This window comes from Lycium ferocissimum, chromosome 11 (genome assembly GCF_029784015.1).
Source record: "Lycium ferocissimum isolate CSIRO_LF1 chromosome 11, AGI_CSIRO_Lferr_CH_V1, whole genome shotgun sequence".
NCBI classification, from domain to species: domain Eukaryota; kingdom Viridiplantae; phylum Streptophyta; class Magnoliopsida; order Solanales; family Solanaceae; genus Lycium; species Lycium ferocissimum.
Window position 1 is genome coordinate 51,887,534 of NC_081352.1, and position 9,983 is coordinate 51,897,516.

At 37.1% G+C, this 9,983-nt stretch overlaps 1 pseudogene; it reads left to right on the forward strand.

Annotated features, from left to right (window-relative positions):
- The first annotated feature begins 4,739 nt into the window (after positions 1–4,739).
- Positions 4,740–8,659, forward strand: LOC132037377 (cytochrome P450 CYP72A616-like; annotated as a pseudogene).
- Positions 8,660–9,983: the final 1,324 nt, after the last annotated feature.

The following is a 9,983-nucleotide window of genomic DNA, read 5'->3' on the forward strand; positions in this document are numbered from 1 at the left end:
CTATAACTGATTCTCCAACTAGGGTGGACACCTCAAAGGATTCATGCAATTTTTCTGCTTCAATCCCAAATTTCTTAGCAATAAATGGGGTTACATAAGATATGGTGGATCCTGGGTCAATAAAGGCATATACGTCAAAACTGAAAACTGTTAGTACACTTGTGACAACATCTGCACGTGCTTCTGTATCTTGGCGACCCGATAACACATACAAACGGTTCTGACCACCGCCTGTATTGCTGGACTTTGCGGCTCCACGCCCCTGCTGGGCTTGAGAATTATGAGGAGCTGCTGAATTTATGGACTGGGCCACACTACCTCTTGTACCTTGTCTAGCTGACGGACAATCTCTCATAAAATGGCCCTGCTGGCCACACCCATAGCAAACATCCATACCCATGCGACACACCCCTGGGTGTCTCTTACTAAATTACTGCAAATCGGAATGTCATAAGTCTTTTGACCCTCACTAGCCTGAGAATAGGAGTGAGTTAGCCTGAAATTCTGTCTCTTCTGATCCTTCCTGAACTTTAGGACTGGGGCACTAGCTGCCGATGGAGCGGGTCCTGATGACCTGTTCTTAAAGAATTTTCTGCCTCCACCTCCCCCATGACTGAAGTTACCTGCAGACTTAGCTCTTTTATTGGTTTTCCTCTCATTCTCTTTCTGAAGAGCTTCGTCTTCTTCTTCTTTCATTCGGTCCTCATTACCTTGCACAAAAGCAACCATCTTAGAAATGGTCATGTTGTTGTTCTGAGAAACCGTATTTGCATTACCGTGCAAGTCACATTTGAGTCCAAGCACAAATCCCCTAACTACGCCCCTCATATCGGGAACCATATGGGGAGCATGCTTGGCCAATGAAACGAACTTGTGATAATATTCTTGGACTGTCATGTTATTCTGCCTTAGCCTCTCGAATTCAATAGCCTTTGCTTCCCTGACCTCAATTGGCATGAAGTGGTCAAGAAAAGCATCTGTGAACTCATCCCAAGTAGCAGGAGGTGCATCTTCCCCTCGGGATTGTTCCCATGACTCATACCAGATATGGGCCACATCTTGTAACTGAAAAGCACCAAACTATGTTGCTTCTGTCTCAATAGCATGCATAATGCGGAACACCTTCTGCAGCCCATCTATAAAGTTCTGCGGATCCTCCTCTGCCTTAGTCCCTGTGAACACTCAAGGTTTCATCCGCATGAATTCCTGAGTCCTGGAACTAGTAGATCCTCCACTAGCACTGACACTAGGGGTCATTTCCTGACGTTGATCCTGATTAGCCACAATCTAGGTAAGCAACTGAATAGCTCCCCTAGTATCTATGTCTGAAGCATTAGGAGGTGCAGCTGTAGCATTAGCTGTTGGGGCTACTGGGCCTGTAGCAGCTGTCTGAGTCTGAACGGTTTCTTCCTGAGCTGCATCAGCGATAGTCCTTTGGCTGGTAGCTGAGTTCCTCTACGTGTACTTTCTTTTTGGAGTCATCTTCTGAAATATGTAATTTGCACGAGTTAGAAGAATTCCTGAAAGTACTGCACTAACTACACGATCTAGAGTATGAAAGAAGTGAGACAATCCTGAATGTCTAGGTGGTCAACTGTTTATATAGGTGGGGCCCTCACACATATAAAAATGACCCCACTGGACACGGTTTCATAGACTCCCTAAGACACTTGAACCTAGTGCTCTGATACCAAGTTTTGTCACGCCCCGAACCATGCCCTGGGCGCAACACGACACTCGATGCCTGACTGCACGTGACTGAGCGAACCACATGGCTTCGCCGACTCAATACGGGCATGGACTGATGCGGAATAACAGAGGGACATGAATAATTTAATTAAAGCGTGGGACCATAAATCATAAGTCTGAATAAACATAATAATAAAGAGCCAAAATGGCTAAACGACTCTGAATATCTGACATAACATAACTGACTAGTCTATGAAACCTCTTACATAAACATGAGCCTGCTAAACATAACTGCTGGGACAAGGCCCCCAGCATACCTTTAATGCATAACTAATAGGACATAGATAAATGATTAAACCCCGAAGAAGATGAGGCTCACCAAAAGCAGATATGTCGATGATCCTACTGAGCAGATGCGTCGTCCTGTAAATCCATCCTTGCATCGTGAAATGCAGGCCCCTGGGCAATAGAAAGGGTATGTCAGCACATTGAATGTACTGATATATAAAGCCACTGAATGAAATAAATATAGCACGTGAAATAACATGATGAAAGCTGGAACTAGAACTAAAACCTGGTAATGAACATGAATACATTTATATATATATATATATATGAGTAAAAAAAACATTTTAAGAGGAGAGCGCATAAGTATAACCGACAACATGAATCACCACGTGAGTACGTGGAGTCTGGTACCTGACCCAACCAGCAGAGCTTTCATACCTTGCCAGGGGTATAAGATATAAACATGGCATGAAAGGATCCAATCAATATTAAGGAATCGTCCTAAACATGGGCGGAACTATCTTTATCCTACGGTGGCTAACGTAGTTAAAGGCTATTTGAGCCTTCTCGGTAATCTGTGTAACTCCTAAAAACATGAACATGAAAATAGGTGGCATCTGAGCCCATGGTTTTTCATAAAACATGACTTGCATCATACATGGATATAGTTACATAATATACTTGCATGAAAACGTGTAAACATGGAAAGTGTTTCATGAAAATAAACATAGTAATTAATAACTTGCATGTAAGAACCCATGGAATGCAAAGTATGGGTTTTCATGGATTACGAACAGATTCTCAATAGCCAAAATGGAATATCAAGAATACAATAACGATCTATTCATAGAAACATGGTATATCATAATATATAGACTTACGGTTATCATGAACATATCTAGAACCCTAGTTTTCATATAATCTCATACTTTCATGGAAGAACATGGCGTGGGGAAGAAAATGATGTTCCCACACGTAGATAGAAACTCTACATTCCTGGTAACGCTCCAAGCTTGAAAAAAAATCCGAACTTTAAAAAAGAATCCCAAAGCTTAAGTCTTGAATCCCTTTAATTGGGTTTTCTTAAAAACCCTAGGTTAAAAATGATGAATTCTTGCTTAATGTTCATTAACATATGTTAGAATCCAATTGAAATAGGTTGGGATTGCTTACCTTAATGTTCTTGGTGATGGAGAATGAGAGTTGTTCGTTCTAGGGCTTGGAAACTGGTGAAAAGTGAAATTAGAACTGAACCCACAGTACTTATAGTTTTTGATGGACGCGGGCAATGTACGGCTAAGGTACGTCCCGTACTTTTCAGCCCGTACTTGGATGCTAAATTCCAGTGCCAATTAATTTCGACGGGGGAAGTACGGGCAGCAAAGTACGGCCCGTACTTTGCTGCCCGTACTTGGGTTGTAAACTCTCAGTGCTCTCTACCAATTCCCCTCGATGTACGCCCACCATTGTACGTCCCGTACATCAATGTACGGGCCGTACTTTGGATATAACTCGTACAATTGACATCCTGAGGCCAAATTTTCTAATTCTAACACTTTTGTCTTGGTTTCTAAGTCCCCGAATCATGAACATCAACTGGTTAGGGATACGAGGTGTTACACATAACATCAAAGTGCATGAACTTGAAATATTTAAAATTATATTTTAAATACTCCCTATATTTCCTTTAATGTCTAGAAGAATATCTTGTAATCAGATTTGGAATAATCATAGAATAGTAAAGTAATTATATAACCAATAAAATACTCCATCCGTCCCAAAGTAAAAATGGAGCTAGCTAACAGTGGAAGAAATAGTAACATAGTTACAATGTAATTTCATGTGTCAAGTTTAATAGTACAAGTATTATTACAAATCAGATCATTTTTATTTTAAATTAAAATTAACTCTAAATTTAAATAAACTTTTTTAGATGGAAAAGTGAATAAACTTTAATGTTTAAAAATAATGTGTGAATAAGAAATATGAAATTTTCTTTATTACCAGATATTTTTTTTAAAATATTTTAAATTTCCTAAATTTCATGTTTGTGACTACAATGAAATCCATATTATATTTAGTAGCTAATTAACTTTTCTAAATTACAATTGGTAGCTATATAAAAAATACATACCCAAATATATATATATATATATATATATATATATATATATATATATATATATTTTTTTTTTTTTTTTCTTTTTTTCCCAATCACTACCCATTTCGAAAAACCCTAAAAATCTCTCTCCTTCTCTCAACCACCACCACCACAAACCGCCCTCTCTCTCTCTCTTCTCCCCACCACCCTCGATCTTCAGAAGGCTTCCATCCTAGATGTGAGAAGATGAACCTTATACAATTAGGATTTGCTGAGGATCTCAATTTTTTTTTTTTTTTTGGGTGCATCCTTTTTCCAGATTTAAATCCGTCCTAATCTTAGGCTAGAATATCAAAAAGTCACACGGTTTGCCCTTCAAATGATTGGTCTTTAATTTTTTTTGTCTTGTATCCGAATGTATTTGTTGAAATCCATTCAAATTGAAAATTTGAATGTATTTGGCTTCATATGTAGTTGGAATGTACACAATGTATTTGAAATACATCAAAGAAATACAAAAAAAAAAAAAGCCACCGAAATACATCCAAACTTATGCCTTGCGGAAAACACATAAGTTGTTTAAATAGGAATTGAAAAGGTAGCTACTGCGTAAGTAGAACTCGTGCCAGTTCCCTTAATGAACTCCATTTGCGGGGAAAAAAATTAAAGACCAGTACAAAATAGGGACAAAAGTGCAAATGACCTAAATATCCCACCCCTTTATATTGTAGAAAAGAACCAAAGAAACCCAAACTTGAAAGCATGGCCATTATTGCACTTTCCATTGCTTTGGCAGTATGCTTTCCGATCACCTTTTGGTGCCTGAAATTGCTCTACTTGATATGGTGGCGCCCTAAAACAGTAGAAAAGGAGCTACGGCAGCAAGGAATATATGGTCGTCCATATAGGTTTCTTTTTGGAAACCTAAAGGAGATGATGGAGATGAATAGAATAGCCAAGTCTAAACCCATGCCCTTGAACCACGATTACACTCCTCGACTTAATCCATTGTTCTATGAGCTCTCTACAACTTATAGTAACTACTCTTACCAATTTCCATGATTTTCTTTAGCAATGCAAAATAATGGCGACTCCTACAACAAAAAAAAAAAAAAAAAAAAAAAAAGAAGGGCCGCTTAAATTTACTATCCGCATTTGTCTCAATTTATGATAAATGACCCGAACCGTAACTCAATTCCTTTTTAATAACGAACCTCAAAATCGAATGTCCACCCTTTTATAGCCAAGTCTAAACCCATGCCCTTGAACCACGATTACACTTTTAATCCATTGTTCTATGAGCTCTCCAATATACTCTTACCAATTTCCATTATTTGGACCACAAATTGTAAATAGTCAACTTTCCTTTTTATAAAATGAATGTCACCTTTTTATCCTTAATTTGCATAATTTACAAATACACAAATATCTAAATTAAATTGAAACGGAGAGAATAACATATATGTATGAGAAGTAATATTTGATTGTATATACAATATAAATTCTAGATGAAAGATGTACAATTGACCACCTTGAGCCTATATGATGCAAACGAGTTTCCTTTTTATTACTTTTAATTTTTACACTGATTCTTACTAATATACCGTCCTTGCAGAGAAACTTTTCTTGTTTTGGCTAGGACCGATACCTCGAGTGACCATCATGGATCCGAAGCTAATACGGGAAGTACTGTCAAACAAATGGGGTGAGTTTAGAAAACCAAAGATCAGTGCTTTCCTCAAGCTATTCGTGACAGGGCTGGGGACTTATGATGGTGAAAAATGGGCCAAACACAGGAAAATTCTTAATCCGGCTTTCCACATGGAAAAATTGAAGGTATTAGTACTGATTAGTTGTCTTACTTGAACTATGCGAAAGGTTCAAATATATCCTTCGTTTTATTTATTTTTAATAACGTGACACGCGGTATCATCGGGTGCTAAGCTTCCACCGTTTAAAAATAAGGGCAAATGTTTTCCAATTTGCATAGTTCTAGGGAAAATTTAACCCCAACTAGTAACGGCGAGGCCATATTTGACTCCAAGTATTAATGGAGGACAAATCTGTTCCATTTCGCATAGTTCAGGAGAAATTTTTTCCCTTTAACCTTTTGTATAAGTCATTCTTGTTCGGAGGCTTATTGTCATTTTGGCCTTTGTGCAGCTGATGCTGGGAGCATTTGCTCAGTGTACAGAAGATATGATAAACAGATGGGACAAGTTAACCGGATCAAGGGGTTCTTGTGAATTGGATATTTCACAAGAATTTCACAGTTTAACTGGAGACATGCTATCAAAAGCAGCTTTTGGTAGCAACTTTGAAGAAGAGAAGTTGATATTTTCTCTTCTGAGGGAGCAATGTGAACTAATTTTTACTGCAAAGATTGCTATTAATGTCTTCCCATGGTTAAGGTAATTCTAATTAACCAGTGCCTTCAATTCCTTCCCATGATTTCTTAACTTTATTTTTATTGGATTAATAAATGTCTTAACCAGTGGTGGTCGGGGAGCCGTTAAAATGTAAGACCATCTCATCTAAAAACTTAAGCTATTAGAGAGAACACACTTTTTTAAATTACATTCTCAACATGCCCCTTCACGTGGGCCCTGATTCTTTATTCAGTGACCAAGCACGTAGAAATTCTTTTTGATAATGGATGACGGTGAGATTCGATTCTAGAATCTCTGCCTGCTCTGGTAAAATTAAGAGTTGTGAGAAATACTTGAAAATTATATTGCGCAAATGAATAATTATTTGCTGTATGCTATAAGTTATTGAACCTTGATATAATGAATTTTTTTAGTGAAATGACCACGGGGTTTAAAAATTGTTGTGGATCATATATTCGAATCCCGTGTGTAACATTCTATTTTTCTTTTTAATTCCATTATAAAAACTTCTGAGTCCACCACTGATCTTAACAATTGTTTTTGTATGTAATAGATTCGTGCCAACAAAAACTAATAGGAGAAGATTGTACATCTATAACACAGTTCGTAGTTCGCTAAAAGGAATAATAGAGAAGCGAGAGAAAGAGGTACAACCAGGAAAAGCACACAATGACGATCTATTGGGTTTGTTAATGAAATCTAATCAAGAAGAACAGCAAGGGAATATTAAGGACTCGAGCAAGGGAATGAGTACAGAGGATGTGATAGAAGAGTGCAACTCATTCTACTTTGCTGTTCAAGAGACTACTGCAACATTGTTAACATGGACTGCAATTGTTTTGACAATGCATCCAGATTGGCAGGAGAAAGCCAGGAATGAAGTTCTTGAAATCATTGGAAAAAATGAGCCTAAGTTTGATCAACTGAGCCAGCTAAAGATCGTAAGACACTCCTTTTCTTTTTGTTTTACGTGACACTATTTTATTTTTAGTATGTTCTGATGTAGAGCATAACATCTTTAAGATTTAGAAAATCATTAACTTTAAACTTTTAATTTTACCCCCTTAATAGCACGTTCTTCTAGTCATAAAAATGTATGGCCTAGTTCTGATAAAAGCTTTTCTTTCTTTTCATAAATTTCACTCCCGGTCAAACACACAGGTAGTACTAATGATTGATTTGCTCGACAAAAACTCTTTTATAAAAGAATATTTTGACTGCTAAAACATCTGATTGAGCTAATAGCATTTTTGGTCCCTCAATTACTGTAACTTCTAATTCTGGTCCTTTAACCTTTTAGTGTTGACTAAATACACTTAACTTTCAATTAATCAAAATGTATGTTTTTTGTGTCTTCATATAAGCAATTTGTAACATTTAGACTATGTGTAGAACCATATGATAAAATTATGTAATGGTCAATATATAGCTCATTAAAGTTGAATGTATTAAGCCAGCCAGACATTACAAGCTTTAGAATATGAATTTATAGATATTTAAGAAACTAGCAAAAAATTTCCAATCTGATTTATTTGATTTTGCTATGTAGGTGACCATGATCTTGCATGAGGTTCTGAGGTTATATCCATCAGGTTCTCTTGTTAGAGAAACAACAAAAAGACAAAACTTGGAGACCACACAATTCCATTAGGTGCACAACTCTTAGTGCCTCTACAAATAATTCATCGCGATACAGAGGCATGGGGACAAGATGCACTTATTTTCAATCCAGAAAGGTTTTCCGAAGGAGTGTCAAAAGCAGCCAAGGATCTGATGTACTTCCCTTTTGGTTGGGGCTCTCGGATAAGCCTTGGAATGAATTTCTCCATGATTCAAGTGAAGCTTGTTTTGGCTAAAATCTTACAGAACTATTCCTTTGAGCTTTCACCATCCTATGCTCATGGTCCTAACATGCCTGCTCTTGTTCTACAACCGCAGTTTGGTGCTCCTATCATTGTTCGAAAACTATCATGATATACATAGTAGCCCTTTTAATCGTATCAGGTTTCCTGCATATTCTTAGTAAGTAAAGCAATAACTTTGTTTTGGTGTCCCTGAGATGAATGAAGGAATCACTTCTCTATTTCCTGTGTGAAAGAAATGTTAAGATAAGGTGAGTTTTTCTAATTGAATTAACTTCTATCCACTTACAGTATGATGAAAATTTTCTACTATGATTAGTTTAATTCAAGTGCACGGATCCAAGATTTGAAGTTTATGTGCTCTTATAGCAATCTCAAGTTAATAAAGTACTAGTATTTATACCTACACATGGTACATCAAGATCCAGAGTTATTGGGAAATAATGCATAATGCATATGGTACATCACAAGTCATTTGTGATGATATTCAGATGTATTTTGCTGTTTATGCATTTCTGAACATTATCATTTTGGATGTGAGAGTTTTGTTATTCTCATGAGCACTATGAAATTTGTCACATTTGCCTTCCTTTATAAACCACGCACGGAATGCTGTTGAGATGGCTTATCCCAATCAGTACTATTAAGTATTAAGAATGAATAAAATCAAACTCTCTGTCATGCTACTACAATTAAAAAGATTGTAAATGATATACTTAATGTCTTCAATCGTATTTGGCTCATAAGGCCACCGAAGAATTAAGATTGAGCTGATTGATAACCTCCTCAACTTGCTGTTGCTCTATCATTCTGTGATACTCTGTAGTCTCTATGAGCACTTACCTTTTTAAATCCAATCTCTCACTTTTTTTTTTTTTTTTTGCCATGTCTTTTTGAGTCTTGTTGGGAAGGAATGTTTTCAAATGCACATTCCTTGCACTCCTACGGAATAAGCTCTTGTAATGCGTTGGAGTAGATAAATTAACTACTTATTACGCTTCTTCAGAGTACACAATGAAGAAATGGAGCAGCTGAAACTCTCAATGGAGCAAAGTGAGGGCTTTGAGCACGAGTTTTGCTCGTGCTCACTTCTTCCTCATCATTACAAATTAAAATAAAATTCTGGTGTATATAGGTCCAAAATTAGTCTTCATTTCTTCAGATAGGTGCACCTCAACTTCAACATTCTTATGCCTATGCAGCTTGTCATCTAACATGAAATTCTTACTTTACTTGGCCCCGACAATGTCAATGCTTGCAAATGTTGGAATGTAATCATACTCGAAATTGGGCTAATAACCTTATACTCACCAGAAGCACAATTCTTGCATGAAGTCAACACATTTTTGGGCAATCACTCAGGAAGATCCACTTCCACATGGACCCTTCTGTGCTAGGCCGTTCTATGTATTGTTAGTTTATCTACCAATAATCGCTTGCACTGATAATATTAAAATAAATTAAGCTTGCCGAGCAAAAAGAAGTAGGCAACATAATTGGGCAAAATGCAAGTTATGAATATGAAAGACTTTCCCCTGTGCTTACTACCGAGTACAGATGGAGACCATTCTAAATCTGCCTCAGCACGACGACTAATCTGAGTAACAAACCCGTGAACCATTCCTCTCTGCAGTCTGTTCCTTTGGAAGCAGA